The 21335-nt window shown below is 40.5% G+C and overlaps 1 protein-coding gene across 8 annotated transcripts in view; it reads right to left on the reverse strand.

Moving 5' to 3' along the window:
• ARL15 (ADP ribosylation factor like GTPase 15) overlaps positions 1-21335 on the reverse strand; it is a 553398-nt gene that overhangs the window by 9705 nt on the left and 522358 nt on the right. The gene's annotated exons all lie outside the window — the stretch shown is intronic.

The raw sequence follows: 21335 nt of genomic DNA on the forward strand, positions 1-21335 counted from the left end.
TTCACTGCCATCCCCTTGCTAACAAGGGGACAATTTAGTATATACTATATCGATTACTGAAGACTCAATTATTTTATCGAACACATACACAACAAAATTATAATTTAAGTAATCTTTTCTCTCCCTCCCTTAAATTTCTAGTATCTACTTTTGAGACCTGGGAAAGCATTTTTTTAGGCAAGAGGATAGAAAGAGAGAGAGCGAGAGAGAGCGCGCACAAACTTGTACACGTATACCTACATACATAAAGTCTCCCAGCTTTTTCTTCTCCTAGTCCTGAATTTTCAGGGAGGTAAAAATCAAGACCATATAACTGGTATGTGGGCGGAGAATTGGCTATCTTAAAAACCTGTTTGATTAATATCCAGTCATAAGTCATTCTTAAAGTAGACTGGCTAGGATACTAATAGCATCCGGGACTACTAATTTCTGACGGTGAAGGAATATCAAATTGTTATGTCTTCCAGATGAATTGATGATCTCTTAAAGGGTATGATAAAGTACAAAGTTCATAAGGCTCCCCTCCCCTCCCCACACTACATCACACAAGAACAGGACACCATATTTATAGCCCAGTGATGTTTATATAACATAGAATACAGTGAGTGGCAACATCAGAACAACCAATGTTCAAAGACATTCTTGGTCAACAAATTTCATTAAATCCCACGTGCAGCGGAAAATTCTAAGGTCTTACCGTAATCAATACTCGACCTAGAAAAAGAAAGTGCCTCAACCATATGCTATTCCCAAATGTGGTTTCATTTTGCCTTTATCATTGTAAGTATCAGACTATAGGAGACGTACATCACCCAAAGTGGTATTAAATTATGTGTAAATTTTTTTTTTCATGTGTGCAGGAAGATACATGTAAGAAATACTACATTTTTATGCTAACTTAGGAACCACAACTGTGCTAACATTCTACAGTTCAAGTGTGTCCCCACAGTCCTTCTTTAAATAGTCTGCAAATTAATAACAAATACTACTACTTAAAAAAAAAAAGCCTGTGACAATGGAAGGACTCTCGTTAATTTTGATTCTGAAAAGTAATGAAAATCTCATTTCAGAGCAGAAAATGGGTATATGGCTTCAGAACAGCTTTTGCCCAAGGTATTTTACAAATCATGCTAAGAGGGTTCTCCCTTACAGAAAATGTTAAGGTCCATTCTTTCACTTTCTCTTCTTTACAGCACTGAAAACAACTTACTTCCAAGAGAATCTGAAATTGCTTGTGCAACAACCAGCACTAGACCAGCTCTACCCCCACCACGGGAGGCCATCCACCAGCAGGGGGAGAGAAGAGCTGGCAGGGGGGACAGGTGGGGAGCATGTTTACGTCTAAGGCTTGAAGGAGGAGCCGGCTGCTCTGAAGAGTTTACAATCAGAGATGTCAGTCTGCCTGCTTCTCCCACAAAGTGGGGCTTCAGACTGCACTACCGAACGCTTACAATGCAATTCAGTGTTTGATCAATAACGCCTCCCATCAAGAGGGGCAGACAACACGTAACATCCAAGATCTGGTACGTGAAGAAGTTTTATGCTTGTCACATTTCATAACCTCAAATCTAAAGGGGCAGCACTTTAAGTATTGCTAATAATGGAGAAAGGGACTGGTGGCAGGAAACTCAACAATATTTAAATAAAGAAAAAGACTAACACAGTATTTGTATGTTACAAACAATACTTCCTTCAAATGGTTCATTTAAAAATTCACAGAACTGATCCTGGTGGCATAGTAACAGCTAATTTGAAAACAATGCTAGATTTAAGTAATCACCGAATACAAGTTGTGATATTTTGCAATATAGACCAGACAAAACAAAAACAAAAACAAAAACACCAATAAGGATTTAGGTAGACATTAGGTTGGTTTCCAGGCAACTGAGAATATAGATGATTGCGTAGGCACGCTTGGAAGATAATAAAGATGTCTGAAGGTAGTTACGCTTCAGAAGTTGTTCCGGCTGAATATGAAACATGAGAAGGAAATGGAAGGTTCGATTACAGGGTGGTCACCAGATAAAGGAGCCTGATGGTGTTAAGCTGACAAATATGGCTGTGTAACCCGAGATTTTCAGATCTGTAACCTAAGTGGGTATCTGACCCTGCCATATTCCCCCGACTGGTATCCAAATGATTCCACACCACCCTACACTTATAATATCAATTTTAAAACAAGTCTGGCATTTCAGTGAGATTCAAGGACAGTGAGTGACTGTTTGCTGCCGGAACATAGCTTTTCATTACCCTGAGCTTCATGTTTCTAAAAACAAAGCAGATAATAGAAGAGAGGGGGAAGATGGAGACCTCAGGCTCTGACTCGAACTTTTCCCGTTAGGTTAACATTTTCACTTAGTTTCCTTAGATTAACCTGAACTTCAAATTTCACCTCCTCTGTATTATTAAGACACAAGTTACAGGCACATTTGACTTGTCCACCATGGCTTTTTTGGTCCTTCCCTACGCTGATGTTTAAAGAGAGGTGTTTAGGTTGGACCCACATAAATTCCGTATTTTGAATACTTAATCAGCTGCTTGGATATTATTGTTCACTGGAAATTGCAAGAAGAGGAAACTTTCACATTGGCTTCTAGCGATGGCACTTGGGGCAATGACATGGGAAACTGCTGCCTGGCAACCTGCAGTCAGTTGGCTATTTTCGGGTCAGCCACAGGGAGTGGGCATTTGTTGGTGGCCATGTGTCCACCCTAGAGATAGGAAAACAAAGCCACCATAAGGAGCCAACCTCTTTTAGCTATGTCATCCCAGCCCTTCTTCACTCATGCCACTGCGGGGTGATGTGTGTTACTGCATTCTGTGATTCACACACCGCATTTATTGTCAAGTCCTAATGTAAGAGACAACTCAGTACCATCACATGGCTGTTCACGTTTGCAGCAGCTGTGAGACCTGAGACAATGACACAGTACAGGAGACTGCCTCACTGGGTAGGAGATGTCCTTTATGTTTCTTTGAGTAGAGAAATAATAATCCTTTCCTACTTGCAGGACCTCCAATGGGGTTCTCTGACGATACTCATTGATTTTCCTTTCTTGCCCTAATTTCACAAGCAAAAATTTTATTTTAATTCTTGCAAACTTGTTGTGACTAAATTTCTAGACGTCATGTAAACAGTTTCTGAACTGCAATGATAGGCCTTTCCTTTGAAAAGTCTGCGAGACTCACTTTATTTATAATAATAAACGGCTTGTTTTTCCTATTTTTGTTGTTAAAGCATGTAAGTAGTGTGTGCCCAGAGTTGGCCTCGTTTTCCTTTAAACTCTCTGGGGATCAGGGGAGAGAACAGTCCAAAAGGGATGACTTAGTGTTTTTATGTGACAGAGTTAAGTTCTAAGCTCAGATATTTATAAACAGTGCTTTGACCCACACGATTATGTTGTAAGACATTAAAAAAGGGGTTAGGGCATGTGACGATTCTTTACTGCGTGGGACTGTGTTGTGCATCCTAGAAAACATCACCCCTAGTTCTAGTGACCCCAATGCCATTAGCACCAATCAGTCATCGCTATAACTAAACATGCCCCACCCCCTCCTATGTCCAGGACTCCCCCTGAGGTGGTCCTGTTCCTGTTAACGCAGGTGTCTCTTGCCCTGTCTGAGGCTAGAGATAGAAGATATCTTCTATAGAAGCTGGACATCTGTTCTGCCTGCACTTCTCTAGATCCCCACCTGTGCCAGCATCCCACTGGCCAATGTGTGGGGTTCCACTGATTAGAGCAGAATACTGTCAAACAGAAAACAGAAATAGCAGCCTGAAGAGGCGGCTGTCCTCATCATTGGTATTAGTGAGATTACCAGCTCCTCTGCCCCTGGCTTTTCAGTGCCCACAAAAGACTGCTTAATACTGTACAGTTAACCAAATATGCTTTTTCACTCATTCATAGCATCCTGATTATACCTCAGCTGGAAGAAAAGCAACCGATTCCCATAAAGAGAGACAGGAGCATTAGAATAAGTCTTAGGTCACGTAAGTCAATTTGAAAAAGAAGTATCTCAGTAGAAGAATGTTCAAACACACTTTAGAAATAAAGGCACATTCTTTCTTCACCTCTAGAAAAGGAATCAGTCTCATGAGGGAGTCCAGGCTGACATCTTCAGTTCCTTTTGTTTTTTTTAATGTTTATTTATTTTTGAGAGAGAAAGAGAGAGAGAGACAGACAGACAGAGACAGAGAGCGAGCGTGAGCAGAGGAAGGGCAGAGAGAGGGAGACACAGAATCCGAAGCAGGATCCAGGCTCTGAGCTATCTGCACAGAGCCTGATGCGGGGCTCGAACCCAAGATCGGTTGAGATTGTGACCTGAGCCGAAGTTGGACACTTAACCAACTGAGCCACCTAGGCACCCCTTCAGCTCCTTTCAAACTGATCAGTCAGCAGGTAAGACAAGATAGTAGGGACACTGGGTGAGGATCACAAGCAAACTTCAGCGGGCCAGCAAGAAGAGCTGCAGTGTGGATCTGCTAGGCAGAGGGATCTGACAGGCAAGCATGGGCACAATGCAAGAGAATGCGACTCTGTAACTATCTTGACCCAGAAGAGCCATTATAGCTTTCTTGTCTTTGTAAGTACACAACATGTCCATCACATAGCTTGTATTTTTCAAATAACTATATGAATAATATGAATAATGTTTTTTGGGGACAGGTTCATTTTGGTTTTTCACCTCTTTGGTAAAAGTATGGTCTGGATGATAAATTTACTCCAGGGCTCCGATGAATAGGATGGTAAGAGAGCCTGAATGAACTGTGAAATTTGGTAGGAGACTGTCCATGATGGTCAAAAAGGGAGCAGAACTTGCATCGTCTTTACCCGAGTCCTCACTTTCATCACCAGAGCAGAAGCACCTACTGTAGTAACATGTCACACTGGTGGAAACATTTGTATTGAAATGCTGATCGTGTGCCTTCTCTTTCCACCTCGAGGTACGAGGATGTCAAATTGTACGAGTCATGAAACTGGCCAGGGTTTGAACTATTTACACCACGGAAATCCGCAAGCGCCACAAACCAAGATGTTTTTCCTTCCAGGGAGTCAGATGTCAAGCACTTACCAGCACACACAAGTATGTGCATCTCGTGTGTGAGTTTGCAAAGGGGTCTTCGTTTTGCGGTCTTAATTGCAGAAGCTCACAGAGTAGGCTTAACTTGGTAACCTCCACCAAAGTCAGAGAGAACTTTGCCCACGCCGTGGCTCCAGGATGGAGTCTGGAGATAAAGTGGCAGGGCATCATTAAGATTCTTCCGAGTGCATTCTTGGCAGCTTGTTCAAAGAAAGGTTAGTCTAGAGAGAGGAGTGCCAGCTGTTCCCCTTTTCATTGTACTACTTGCAGGATTTTGAAATCCTTAGAAAGGTATTAGATATGTCATTAAAGGCAGAAATAAATAATACAGGTAAAACCAATTTGCCATAGTCCCTAAGATACTACAGCACAGAACAGATACTGTTTCCTTTTTACTGAGCACTAATAGGGGCCAGAAAACAGCACTCGGATCTTAACCAATACCACAGCATTACTTTGGAAGTGCAAATCTATCATGGATGATAGATTTCAAGAACACTAGGTATAACATAAAGTGTAGTTCCAGGAAGATCGCTTCTTTCTTAATCAAAGTGCAGCCTGCTTGACCTTGGAATAATTAAAAACCAGACAAATGCCTGCAGGTCATGACCTGTGACTGAGCCCTGCCCTTACGAGAAGTCTTCTTGCCCAATCAGTAATCTCTGATGTGTAGAACATGTTATATGGTGTGACAATAATTATATAGAAACCCAGCCTTCCATTGCACAGGAGAAGTTAGCATGTCCCAGGAGAGTTGAATAAAATGATCCCATTGCTTTGGTGGTAGGAGTTAAAATCTGAAAAGCGTTCCTCTTTTTTGCTTAATCTGCTAACCTACAATTATGGAACAAGTTATATCTATTTTCTCTTTTTCATATGCCTAGAAGGTTTCTTTTATTGTCCTATCCAAAAAGCTTATCGGACAACCACTGTTGAGAGGCAGAAATGAGGTATGGATTATGGATGCTTCCTGTCTTTGGGGGCCAATGAAAGACAGCCAGTATCCCTGTAGAGTATTTCCTCTATCCCAGTGATTCTACTTGGCCCTCCCGAGCCTCCTGAGTGATTCCTGTATGCAGGCCTTCGCTCCAACTTCTGCTTCTAATCCACAGTGCCTCCATCCACAAGAAGAAAGAATCAGCGTATAAACATTCATATTTTTAGACCCAGCTGATGTCTTCCTATCACCTCAAGGGGAAGCCTTAATGTCGAAGAAACTTTAAAAGTAGAAGGGACCTTAGTTACAGTAGCCACTGTTGGCTGTCCTCCCAGCACCCAGGCAAATAAAGTTTTATTGGAACATGGCCATGCTTACTCACTTATCTATGGCTGCTTTCATGCCACAATGGCAAAGTTGAGTAACTGCTACAGAGACAGTATAGTCCACAAAGTCTAGAATATTTACTATTTGGCCCTTTAAAAAAAAAAAAAAAAAAAAAAAAAAAAAAGACAATCCCTGGCAAAAGCAGCTTCCCACTTTGTCCAGCAGGGGTACAAGGAATGCCTGGGAGAGGCCTGCGTGGCTGGCTTTCCAGGCCTTGGGATGGCCACCTCTTCCCCATTTTGGCTCATACTTTAGGGGGCCAGAGAAGTTGGCTTTCCCAACCTGGCCGGGCTCCACTTATAATTTCAGATGCTTTGGATTGTAGTCTAGCACAAGGGATTAGACTAGAGAAGGGTCATAAAGTCATATTTTTACCCCTCTGTGTTCAGCCTGGGTCTCTTTTGGGTGGAGACCTCCTAACAGCAGCAGAACTAGCCAGGGCACAGGGTCCACCTGTCAGTCGAAAGTTTTTGGTGTCCGTGAGGATGGCTCTTAGTGCAGAGCAATACTAATATTGTTACCCCGCAGTTTTAAAAAGTTCCTTTAAAAAGGAACTAGGGGCCAGAAAACAGCACTCTGATCTTAACCAATACCACAGTATTGTTTTTCCTGAAACCTATTTTTTTCTGAAGCTAGTTTTTCCTGAAGCTATTATATTCAATTTAAAACCTAGTTTTTCCTGAAGCTATTATATTCAATTTAAAAATCTTACCATTCCATCTATATATCTGGTAAGTTTTAACAGTACACTCGGGAAGTTGAATACTGTTTAGGTCCTTTCATAAACTTAGTTTAATTGACCACTCTTAAACATTTCAAAACTCGATTTATAAATTTAATATATTCAATTTCTTTTTCTAATAATCAAAGCATCCTCATATACTTAAGAAGTCTTTCTTTTTTCCCCAGTAAGAATTTTTAAACATTTCTTCAATTAAATTTATAAATTCAGTGACTCTCAAGCTCTGATGCTTTCTAATACTATTTACAAGCTTAACTAAATTCGCATGCTTTTCTACATAGGAAGCCAATTCTGAAATAATTTATCCTCAATGTAATATATACTTAAAATGAAAGTATTAATATTGCAGATTTGGTTATTTCATCATATATATACACATATATACATATATATATATATATATATATGTTTTTATAAATATATATAAATTTTTTTGTTGTTTTGTTTTTTAAGTAGGCTTCATGCCCAACACAGAGTCCAATGTAGGGCTTGAACTCATGATGCTGAGATCAAGACCTGAGCTGAGATCAAGAGTCAGACGCTTAACCAATAGACCCACCCAGATGTCCCTATTGCTTATACTCTTAAGATTAAATTTTCCAGGGTTAAAAACACTTTCCCAATAAGGAAACAACTTTTTCCATCCCAAATGAAATGGGTTATCATTGTACCAAGGTTTCCATCTCATTGAACTTGAGTTGCTTTCCAAACAGAGTTTTTAGGCTGAAACGTGATTGGAGCTATAGGTATCCAGGGCAAAATTTTTGGAATCACTCATTGCCCACTTAGGCTCTTTATGAAAATAGTTGCCGCAACAAAAAGAATGTCCTGATCTTCAGAGGGGACTGTTTGCTCTTGGATGTAAGTTACCATTACCTACTTCATGGAGTCAACTCTTAGAAGCAGACACCCCTTCCTAAAAATTCTGAAGAATTTCCTTTACTACTTGCTTGGATTTTGCATTTCATTAGCACACACTTTAACACCTTTTAATTTGGCTCTACAGACACTTAATCTTCATTTATTGAGATTCAATTTGTGGAGCGTAAAGCTCACCCTTTTAAAAGTGTACAAGTTAGTGATGTTAGTATATTCACAGATATCTGCAATCACCACTGTTCTCTAACCTCCAGACATTTTCACCGCTTGTAAAAGAAACTCTTTACCTGTTAGCAGTCACTCCCCTTTTGCCCTTTCCCCCAGCCCTTGGCAGTCATTAATTTACTTTCTGTCTCTATGGATTTGCCTATTCTGGACATTTCAAATAAATGGAATCATATAAAACATGGCCTTTAGTGTCTGGTTCCTCTCACTTAGCATAAAGTTTTCAAGGTTCATCCATGTTGTGGCATTGAGCATGAGCGTTTCTTTTTATGGCTGAACAATATTCCATTGCATGGACATACCACATTTTATTTATCCATGTTTATCAGCTGATGAACATTTGGGCTGTTTCTACTTTTTGCCTATTTATGAATTCAGTTATATGGAGTCATTACTTTCTCCTTCAAACAGACTTTATCAATGCTTATTGTATAAATTAATGAGTTAGGATATCAGGACTCAATGGGAATGAAGCATCTTCACAGGTCTGGGGTGAACTCTATTTTCACTCAGATTTATGAGGCTATCCTAGTTTCACTTGAGAAACATTCACCCACAGATTTGGGTAATGATTTTTAATTTTTTCATGTGTAAGAGACCTCAATTCCTTGAAGGCATAGACAATGAATGAAAAGAAATGATTTTGTATTCTCTGATGTACACAGTTACAACGCCAGACATAAAGAAGATACTCATTTATTTTTAAACAAATGTGAAGAGCTGAAACTATCACGAAAGGGCAAGATAGCAGGTACTGTATTTTATCTCAGATTAAAATGTGAGGAAAGGAAGGAAACTGAACGCTGGAGAGAAGTTGCCACCTCTTTCAATTAGTCAGGCCGAGGTTTCATGCAGGAGGTGGGATTCCATGAACAGTTTCAAAACTCTAGGTCTAATTGGTTTAAACTCTATTACACATATGCCTACAGGCAACTGCAATGGATTGTTTTGCAAACAGAAAAGTAAGCAACCCCTCATGGAAAATAGACCCACTCCAGAAATCTCAAGACCCAAAGGACACATATGTTTTGAGCTATTCCTTTAATCTGTGTCCAAACAAAGCATCTAATTCTTATCTCAGAGAATGGAAAGCACTGACATATGTGAAAAGAGAAGCATCAGTACACTTGTCTTTGCATGCAGGTGCAGGTATCCGACTTTTCAATAACATCTATAACATTGTCATTAATTATAGAGGCAGCCAGGTTTCAACAGCATATCATTTTCTTTTGCTCTCCTCTCTTTCCCTTCTGTAATCAATTCTATTCCACTCTTTCAAAAGAGCATTCATTTTCGGTACCAACACGTTTAGGGTGTTATACTTGATTCTTCACCTTCCGTGTCTGAGATAATACTTGCTTATGATTTACCTTTATTTCAAAAATCAAACATAATAAGTAAGAAGAAACGTGTCTATGAAAAACTTTTTTCCTGGCAATAGAATATGGCTGTTTAAACAGTTCTACCTATATACGTATGAGAGCTAGTCAAGTATGTACTAGACAGGAAGGAGAGTTAATGAGTGAAAGCCCCAAACACATCAGAGACAACCAATTAGCTTGTCTGAAACACAGGCTTGTAAAGCTATCAGTAACTTATAAAATGGTCTGCTACACACGAGTAAAATGCTGTTTAAATGGCTTGCTTAACTGGATGCATTCACCATGAAATTGATTCTTTTAAGGTTATTTTTTTAAACTTAATACTCATTAACTGTGCATATTGAAATGGCTGGCTGGGTGGGAGGGTGGATAGATATGTTGGTATTGTAAAGTGCAGGTTAAAGACATGAATTCCGTACTTTTTGAGGTTAGGAGGTATTGGGGAAAGAACTTCATCAATTACCAACAGTTGTGTCTGCGTCAGTAACTGAAAAGGATCAACACGATTAGATCATTCCTCCCCTGCCTTGCTCAGTGCTTAGGTAAGGACTGGTAGATGTGCTCTGAGGACCTTCCAATGCTGAGAACACATGCTTTTGTGTCACAGAACTGCACTGTTTTCCACCATAGCCTGTGATTCTGCAAAATGGCACGAGAGAAAGAAAACCCGGAGCCTGGTATTTTTCAAATCCCACACTTGCCTCCCAGGGCGCAACTTTCATCCCCCAGAGTTACTTTACTAAAACATCTGAGGTAACTTGATGTCAGCGGACACATGAACGACAATCACTATACTATTTAATATTTTGAGTTTTCTTAAAAGAGTATTGTATATTTTGAGATTGTTTTTTGGCTGGGTCTCACATTTAGCCTTTTTTTTTTCTGTTATACAAAGCTCCATGCTGGAAATGCACTTTTCATTGATTGCGACCTGATCATACAAGCAGGAGAGCATGCTTTGACTCTGACAGGCCTAATTCTTCTTCCTGCTTAGTCCATACTGGTGCCCTTCATGCCGTTCACAAAACTACTATCAGTTGGTCCACTCAAGCAATTCTTTGACTTAACAAAATATTAGGAAAAAAATAAGCTTGAACAATGGCTACAGCTTGTTAAAAACCCAAATATCTTTTAAAAATAGTTTATATATTCTAGCTTATTTGGCTTCTGTAATGGACTATATATCCCCTATCTCAATCTTGCAGCTATGAGGTGTGGGAAAGCAACGTTAGGAGTAACAATCCAAAATATTGATATATGGAACCCAAACAAACATGTTTAATACTAGCCTTGTGATACTATGGCAGCACTCTGTCCTAACAACGACAACATTTAGACGTTGGGGCAGATTCAAATTCTTGGGTCTTAAACAGGAGACAAATATGGCAAGCCACACATTGCTTAGCCGCCAATTGAGGGTGCCAACGGCCCTGTCCAGATGCAGAGATATTCAAGGGATGTTCCTGTCAGCAGTTTGTCCTCTGGCTCCAGCAAGGAGCCACCATGGAAACACTGGGAGGAAAAGGAAAAACAGAAAGGCGTGGAGAGATAGGGGGGAAAGGCAGAGAAACGGACAGCAACCTCAATAACACATCTGAGCAAGGGGAACAGGTAACAAATGGCCTTCGGACGAACTGCCATGTTGTTTAGTCACAGGGAGAGAATTTCTTTTCCTACTGTCAATACGGTCAGGAGCCTAATATCCTGGCAACTGAGAAATATGAGCTTGGAAAGAGGCTTGCAGGCAGTCTGAGGAAAGAAAAGCTGAGTGGTAATCCGTCCTGAGGAATTTTAGCCAAAAAAACCCACACAGGACTAGTTGAACTCAGAATAAAGCCCGTGAAAGACAAGTCTGGAGAACATTACAATCAGACATAAAGAGAACACCAGAAATGAAGGTTCCAAAAGCCACTGACTGGATTTAGCACAGCACTGTTAGCATGGCCTTGAGTCCTCGTTGTCAAACCAGTACTAGTCCAAGGTACTGGTTCTCAGTGGAGGCAAAAGGTGACCATACTCCCTTAGGGGACATTTGGCAATGTGTGCAGATATTTCTGGTTGTCACAATGGGGGGCGGGGAAGCGGGGTGGTTACTGCAGGCATCTTGTGGGTAATGGTCAGGGATGCCGCTAATCATCCTACAATACGCCGGACAGCTACCACCCCCCCATCGCTGCCCCCTCCCCCCACTGCCCCCACAAACCACTGTCTAGCCCGAAATGTCAGTAATGCTGAGGTTGACAAACTCTGTTCTGAATTGATCTTTTAAGGCAAAATCAAAGAACAAAAGCCCTGTTAATGATTCAATCTGTGATTTATCAGCAAGAACCATCAGGCCTCCTCCCTGGAATTAGGAGGAGATTTAGGAATTGGAGGGTCAAAGGAGATCAGGAGCTACACTGGGGAGCACCTATAACTCTAAGTCTTTCCTTCTTGCTCAAAGTAGAAATCAACCAATCTCGGTGGGCAAAACTGAAAACATTTTATTGGGCTGAAACAAATGCACCAAAAAAAAAAGAAAAAAAAAAAAAAAGAAAAACAAACCCAAAACCAAAAAACACGTCACCTTTCCGTCTTTCTACTGTTACTAGATTTCGTTCATGGTTTCAGGCCCTCAGGATACAAAGGTGAACATGTCTCAGGGCCTCATGGCGCTTACTTGGAGGAGACCGACAGATATCAAGTAGGTAGGTCAGTGACTAAGGCAAGTCAGGTGGAACAAGTGCCATGAAAAATTGGAAGGCACCATGGCAATAATAATGTTTGCTGCACAGCCGATTCAAAAAATGCACTGGAAAAAAAAAAAATGCACTGAGGGCATGATATAAGTATCAACTAGTTGCAGGTAAGGACAAATCTTTAGCTGTGTCAAAACAAAATCTCATACGGTTACAATAAAAGCTCTTTCAATTAACCTCCACTTAATCACCTAGGATTAACTGACTCTTCATTGCCTGGGTTCCAGATAATGACGGACGTTGGTTGCCTGCGCAGTGAATGCCCACACCCTGTGGGTGCAAGCTGAGGATTGAGCTGGCCGCGCTCACCTGACGTTCATAACTGGGGCACCGCTTCTGTGGCACATCCGCTCACTTCTGCTCCCAGGTTGTTTCATGCTTCCCATTGAGGCAATCATACTTGTCATTATTACCAATGATAGTCATTTCATTAAATATGGCATCAATGAATAAAATAGGAAATTGAAAAGACGGTTTCTTTTTCTATGAGAAACTCAACGGAATGTGTTCAAAGAACTCAATAAAGGGAAGTCACTAAAAACAAAGTGCTGTCGAATTAGATTTAGAGAACTATAAAGGCAGGTGAGGGTGCACATTACCTCCCTCGTGTCTTGGAACTTCTGGTTTTATCTTATCTTATGGTTCTATTTTAAAGAAACAGGAACTGCAAATCATAGGTAATGGCTATATTCTGTGCAATAAATATGATACAGAACACTGGTTAGTGGCCACATGCTCAGAGAAAAGGCCTTGGCCCAAAAGCAAAAGATTAGCACGATTTGTGTGTTTTAAGTTAAATTATTTAGGATATACGTTTATTTTATTTTATTTCTTAGTGACAAGACACTAACCAACTTTTTCTTCATTAACTGTTCAACTACCAGTTCAGATCAGGTCAGATAAGGGGGCTTTTAACAGTTTCAAATCACACTTTTTATTCTGTCTGAATCAAAAGCCTTTTCAGGAGGAAGTCATTAACACCCACTTTGGTTGGAAGTTTAGAGTGTTACGTAAAATCATGTCCACTGTCAGAATCAATACCAGTGTCTATCACCTCAAATCCTTTCATGAAGGGAAGTAGCATATAAATAAATAAAACACTCAAATCCATATTGATAGCCACACCCCTGCAGTCTCCCATACAGATATATACTATTCACATCTATGAACATAACAGTAGGGTTAAAACTGGATACATATTATGTCATTAAAACCAGATCCTTTAACAAAATAAACATCAGTTTGAATGTATTTGCAAAATATTTTCTAAATAGAACTTATTCCCATTTTCTGGAGTCAGTTATAAAGTACTTCTTAGCCACTGCCCTGGATTCCTATTTCCTGCCTTTCCATCACTCTAGGGAAACGTAATTGCTCAGCAGAACCGTCCTATTTTACCCTGAAGTTATTCTCTGTTTCCTTACACCTTTGCCACATATGCATGAGTAAGATGCTGATTCTATCCTAGTATTTAAAAATAAAAATCATAGAATTCCCAAGATCTGACAAATGACTGTTGGGCTATTTTTAACTGTAAGTTAGATGTCAATAATAAAATAAAATGATGGGTGTAAACGGCATTTACCTCCGTGTACCGCAACTTTGTTTTTAGTAAATGAAGTACCTGATACCTTATCTTCATCACGTTTAACCACCTAACAGGATCTAGACTTCAAAGCCCTTGAACAGGGTTTGTAAATTTTAGGTGCATGTTCATGACATCTAATCTTTCACACAGAAAGAAGATGCGGCGCTAGAGAAATAAGGATAAAAGAAAGAAATTCTTGTCTATTGGAATCCAGCTTCGCATCCAGACATACAACACACATAACCTGCACATTTCTTAGCAAGTTAAATGCAGCACACGGTTTTCGTAAAAACATTCGGGCAAGTTGAAATCTCTTACAGCTGCTGAAATATTTGAATCCTGACTTCTTACACGAAGTCACAGACACCAAGTATGTAATAACCTGGTCACAGGTTGAACTGCTCTTTGGTGCCGTCAGAAGGGGCAAGCTGATGTGATAAACTGTGGAGATGTCTGGAATGACTTAAGGGTTTTGGGGCTTGGATCAGTAACCAAAAGCATTGTGTGCTGGAGTGGAGTTTGTCTGGTTCTGTAAGTCACAAAGACATAGGCTACTTCCCATACAACCTGAGGAAAGAGAAGGACAAGGAACAAACATGAACAACACGATGGGCAGAAGTTCTGAACAAGAGACGGAAAGTGAGCTGCACTAGCTGTCTCTCTCTCTCTCTTAAATTAGGTTATTAAGCCAAGGACTTATTTAAAGCACTGGAAGATGTAATGTATTAACTAGCACTCATGGAAGAACTGGAGAGAGTTCCCTAAATGAGCAAATCATTCTACACTTAGGGGCAAGAATTTGAAAGGGCTTGCGTAACTATCTTAATGGTTTTTAGATTCTTATGAAATACTATAAATTAGATTCTTACAGTTCAGGTCTAAGAAATTCATTCGTGCTGTATCATACATGTCTAAAAATACTCCTGTATCTGCACAAAGCATAAAAAAAGCTCGCTGGAAAATCATGCACCCCTTGCACACCCAATATTCCCCTCCCCATTCCCCCATCCCCCAGAATCCTTCCCATCTGCCAGCTGGGTTTCATTTTAAGAATTTCACACTGAATATAAAGTGCTATTTTGACCATGTGGCTCCAGAAACGTGAATTTATAGTCTATTCAGATCGTATGCCAATGATTGACAGAGAGGGGATTAACGAACTGGATGTGATGAAGCCGCCGCTGCTTCTTTCGGGTTGCTCGAAGTTTCCAGGGAAGGATGGCCACCCTTACGCTGCTTCATGGAGGCTGGAAGGAAGCAGTCTCCTAGCCGGGCAGTTGCTTGTCACTCTTCTACTAGATGGCCACTCTGCCTTGGAACTTCCCCCAGCCATGTTCCCATACCTCCCACCTTCTCTCCACTTCCCCACGTGTGAAATGAGAACACCAAAGCTTGCTTTCTTAAACACTCCTTGCAACAATGTTCATTTACTGACACATAACACACACCTTTATAATTCCTGGTCTTCGAGTGTAAGAGTTATATTCTGGGAAAGCGTTTGTGTGTATCTGGTTTTCTTGGGTTAGGGCTGGCAAAGCCCAACAACTCAAGCATGGTGAAGGCTCTTTCCATGTAGTATTTCATAGATCGTTTGCAAGTCTTGGCCATCTAGAAATGTTTCAACTACCACTGCTATTTAAGCTTTTCCAAAAGTAGTTCTGTTTTTTTCAACAGTCTTCCGTCTTCACACTTACCATCCTCAAGTATTGTCTGAGGCATGACAGTGATAACTATATATTCAGATTTTCTAAATCTTTTGCAACTTTAGGATGGTGCTGTTCCTAGGACTCTGTATGCTCTTTAAATGCACAATAAGTAACATTATAAAACAGATTACTTCTCTGTTTAACAGAAGCTCGAGGAAAGGGCAAACATTAAATTTTGAGAAGGGTGTACAGAATGCATTTGGATCTGATACTGTGATACTGAAGCCAGTCTCAAAACTGATGAACATATCTATACTTGTATTGCACATATATGCAAAAGCTGACATCAGAGGGAAGGCTGACATCATCAGAACAGTACAAGCTTATCACATTCCATCAAGTTTGGTCCTGTTCAGAAGAAGAAAGACTCCATTCAAGATGCGGGCTTTAGTTTCTAAGTTATTTGAGAGAGGTAACCTTGCCTTGGCTCCCTACCCTCAAGACAAAACAATTAAACAAGAACACTATAGAAAATTGATTGTAATTAAGGGAACATTTCTCCTACTTGTCAGTAAAATAAATACATCTCCATTTTTTAAAAAATCACCAGTACTATACATTTAAGTTTCAGATACACTATCTGAACAGTTAAAAGAGTCATTTGAGAACAGAGCAAAGTATGGAGGGAGCCACGTCAAACCGGTAACAACGAATGGTAACATGGGGAGGGGGGCAGGGAGAGGGTAGTAAAGATTAGTAAATTTCCTTCATATGTCTCTGAATTATTGGACTTGAAACACTAAGTGCCTCTAGGTTTTATATTTTAAAACACTAATAAAATAAAAAACACACATATGAACAAAGCCAAGAGCAGAAAGGGCATCTTTTAGAAAGAAGATGTAAATACACCTGTGTGCAGATACACAGAAAAGAAGGTACCCTGGCTCACAGCAGAGGCTCAATAAACATGCATTGTATGAGTGTGAAAAAAAAATTACTGACGATAAAAATTATCCTCATACCGTGGTATCCACTTAAATTATAAGAGTGTGCCCACTTCAGGAAAGTGGTGACCCGAGGCAGGCAAGAACATCAGGCAAGACCTACCAGGCAGGCAAGAACATCACTCAGGACTCTTCACTTTCACAAGTGAAAATCTGACACCCTCTCACCAGGTTGTCAAGTTCATACGTGGATCTTCTAGTCAGAAGCACCAGTACTTCAGGTCTTGGGCAAGAAATGAAACCCGCTACTGTCTGCCCTTCATCAGACCCCCTTCAGAGAGAAGATCGCTTAACAGGCCAGGTCATCCCCCTCCCTCTACAGGACGTGTGGTGCTATCCTTGAATGAAGTTCAACTACAGCCAGAGGAAGGCTATAAAATCACTTCACGCCACTGCATTTTAATACTCGGGTCTTTATTTAATATCACCACAAGAAAAAGCCACACAAAATTGAGAACTACATTTACTACAGACATGTTGTCGTGGGTTTCTCATTAAATCGTTCGGGGTCTCCTATAGAAAACATCTTCCAGAACTGTGCTGGAGAGCTTTTTTTATCTTCCCTGTGGAAGACACAGCCTCTTCTCCAATAATGAGACACAGATCGCAGATCACGATTCTTCTACCTTTTTATTTGTCAGAAACTCAGTGCTAAATATGAAACCAAACTTGCAGCTGTGATTTTACCCACAGGGTTGGTGTTATTATAGTCTCTACTACTTTGTCTTGATCCACTTCAATTTTTTATTATTTTTACGGGAGCCGCTTTTAGTTCTTTGCAGACAGAAACAGTGTGACTACACAGACAGATGAAAATAAGGAAACATCTCCATCTGGAGTGAATGATAACATTCCATCTCTTTGCCTGGCATTATTACTTAACAGGACACACCAAGCTTCACTGAAAGTCACTCGGTCTTAACTCATTCTCAACTATTTTAGGGGTTCTTAAAAGAGCTTGTCAACACTATTCTCGTGGAGGGGGGACTCCGATTTTTCAGGATTGTCTCAGTATAAGAAACCTCAGCAGAAGTGAATTCATTTTAAGACTGGATTGTATGTGCCAGGGAGAAGAAATTCTTCAGTAGATCGAATCCCTCATGGAGAAATCCAAGGGATTGTTCGTTTTACTGTATACAACACATGATGCGTAAAACACGATTTTTCAGATTTTTTTTCTTGTTTCAGGTGCTGGTAGTAGTGCTTACATAGATTCCCCTGACCCCCCACCGTGGTGTTTCTGAGAGATGGGATTGTAACTGCACTGTCCAGCCTTTATTATCTTCTAGGCCAAATGTCAGATGTCATGTGGCATTTTAAATGCCATGTGACCAAACCTAACAACACCCTCCAAAATTATCTTCCAGGGGGAGGTCGGGGGGGGGATCTAAAATCAGCAAATTTATCTTTAGCTACAGAACTCTGGCCAAACTCTGTGAGATAAATAAAATCTGCCTTTATTCCTCTTTTTCCACCTTCCTTTCTAGTAAGTCCTTTCCGCAATCCTAGGAGCCCTACGTCTCTGTATATCTTACTATGTGTCAGGCACTCTTTTAAATTTTTAAACAAATATATTAACTCCTTAACCCTTCTGTCAACCCACCGAGGGAGGTACTATTGGTATCCCCCCCCTCTTTTTTTTTTAAAGCCAGGACCCTGAGGTTTGGAGAGGTGAAGGAGTGTGTCCAGGCACCGGGGGCAGGACATGAAGGTGGTGGTCTTGCCGTTAGCAAAGTGCACGCTAAGCACCGATAACAAGTGGGGCTGCATGGAAGACCAGCAACCATAAAAGGAAAGGAAACCCAACAGAATGTAACTTCAGGCACTTCTAACAGGGCTGGGCTAAGAGTTGGTTGGCAGCACCTACTGAAGGGCCTTAAAAATCTGCATAAACAGGGGCGCCTGGGTGGCTCAGTCGGTTAAGCGTCCGACTTCGGCTCAGGTCATGATCTCGCGGTCCGTGAGTTCGAGCCCCGTGTCGGGCTCTGTGCCGACAGCTCAGAGCCTGGAGCCTGTTTCAGATTCTGTGTCTCCCTCTCTTTCTGACCCTCCCCCGTTCATGCTGTCTCTCCCTGTCTCAAAAATAAATAAACATTAAAAAAAAAATCTGCATAAACAGCCATTCTTTAATATGTACAGATTTCCTGGGTCCCTAACTATCTAGCCAAACTGGGTTTAGTCACTCCTTACATCCATCTTGCCCTTGCCATAGATAAGCTCTTTGCTCAAGGCATTACTTACTGCTACAAGGCCCTCCATTCTGTCTCCATGTGGGTGGTAGTTTGGGATAATAGTTCATTGGGCTGGAGCCAGACCTGCCTATGTTTAAATCTCTGCTTTACCACGCACTAGGTGTTCGACTTTGGGTAAATTTCTTAACTATTCTAGGCCCAAGTTTCCTCAGTTGGGAAATGAGTGTAGTAATAATTATAATAAGAATAATACCTACCTCCTAGAGTTCATTGTGAGGCTGAACTGCATAAGGCTGTATAAAGCATTCAGAATAGTGCCTGGCACTATTCCACGATCAGTACCACCACCTCTCAGATTCTGCTTTTACTTCCACTTAATACCCAATTCAAATGCCTTCCTTTTCGAGATTCTCCTCTGAGATTCTGTAGTCCCTCGGTTTTATCATTCCAATGGTATTTATCCTGTTTCGCTGCAAGTATTCACACGGTCTTGAAGTGCGATTATTTATATATATGTTTATAAACAACCCCTCCCCTGATGAAATCATAACCCCAGAGGTTTAGACTAAACATAAACTTTTCTTCTTTCTCCTTATCTCCTTCTCTTCCCTTCTGCTGAGTGTTTTAATCAGTTCATTATTCATATACACCAGAGAGTGGGTAGAACAAGGAAATGGGAGAGAAATGAGAACACACACATACACTATAGTTCCATATTAGTTCATTAAATTTAACTCTACCAACATTCTTCATCTCCTTCACTAAGCAAAGCTTGTATGGGCTGCAAAGAAGGTTGAATACGGTCCTTGCCCTCCCAGGACTCAGTCTAGATAAGGTAAAAACAAAAACAAAAACAAAAATGCCTCTAACTATACAGCGTGAATCCCAACACTACTTAAACCTATGCCTCAAAGTGCTTGCTGCCTCTCCAAATACACCAGGTATTAATTTTCACACCTTGGGGCTGCTACTCATTCAACTTATCCATTCTGGAACCTCCCTCCCCTTCTCTGTTACCTCTCTTCTTTGTTTTTCTTGATATCTCCTCCCCCAAGAAGTGACTGCTCCCTTGGATATATATTCATTCATTCATCGATTCACTATCTGTTAAAGATCTACATCTCCCCTGCTAGAGTACAAATCTTCCAGGAAGAAGACATGGCTCAGAGCACTTTGCGAAAGCAGCCCCTATCACTCATCTTTGTGAATCCCGCGTGTGGAGCAGGGTCTCATGCGGGGCAAATGCTCGGGGAGTTCTCTTTCCTCACCCTGCCTTCTGGGCAGAGACGCTGGAGCAGGAAAGTTCAGACCAAGCTGAACTGCCAGAGGACGACCACTGATACTTCTTAAAACACGATGGCCAGGATTACCTGTAGCTTTTATTCATTCATTTGGTAGGGGATTACCATTACGTGGGCTACTGAGTGAGAAAGACAGTAATTATGAGGTGTGCTCACATGTGTAAAAATGGCAGTGGGCACAGAGAGGAGGTGTGAAGTTTACTTACCTTGACAGTTGCTAACCCATTTGAGAGTTTATTGTATGTATTAATTATGAGAAAATCACACAAAGGACCTTAAAACTATAGTCCTCACGCCTAGCATTAAACAACGTCTACATGTATTTTATTTTGCAGAGAATATGCTTGAGAGTATTTTTGATAGCTCCTACTTTTATGACCTGATCAATAGGAGACCTCTATTTCAGCTGCCATAGTACTCATTTATTTTGGTTGCTAAATTTGAGAAAGTGAAAGGAAGGAATTTTAAATATGCATCCCTGTCACATTCACTCAGTTATTTTTTTATTTTTTATTTTATTTATTTTTTTAGTGATGATCCAAAAACAATAGTTTCAACCAGGGCGGCATACATTTTGTTTTTACTGCACTGAGTAACAGATTAACTACTTTATTCTCATGTTGGCTTTTGACTTGCCAGGTGACTTTGTGGTTCACCTATTGCTTCCCAATTTGGCTTCTCCTATTCCAAAGGAGAAATACTAACACTTACTCATTAAACACACACACACACACACACACACACACACACACACACACACACAGAAAATTTAATTGAGAGAATACCTTAAACTCAACTGGTCTATATCCGGGTGATGAGTCAAAATGCAACACAGAAAGAAAAACAGAAAGTTAGGTTCCAGAACACAAAGTATTTTTTCAGAAAGTTTTATATATAAAAGAAAAGAAGAGGGTGATAGGTCTTCTAAGGTATTTGTACTAAGCCTGCCCAGCAACTACATGGCTAACCTAGAATGTTCTGATAAAAACATAGAGGTACAGGGAATCTCATGTGAAGCCAGGAAAAAGCTACATGATTGGTAAAGACCCAATGTAATTTCCTCCAAAGGCTGTTAACATCACAAGGAGTCACAAGGCATTACACTGAAGCAAATTAAGTCCCAACAGGTCATTTAGGAAACTCACACAGCCCAACATCTGACTTCTTACCATTTCATTTTGCTCTGCACATCAAAGAGGATGGTGTAGCTCTAACCCAAGCTTCTGTTATTC

The sequence above is a fragment of the Panthera pardus genome, unplaced genomic scaffold, assembly GCF_024362965.1.
Source record: "Panthera pardus isolate Hobbes unplaced genomic scaffold, ASM2436296v1 HiC_scaffold_2, whole genome shotgun sequence".
Lineage (NCBI taxonomy): Eukaryota > Metazoa > Chordata > Mammalia > Carnivora > Felidae > Panthera > Panthera pardus.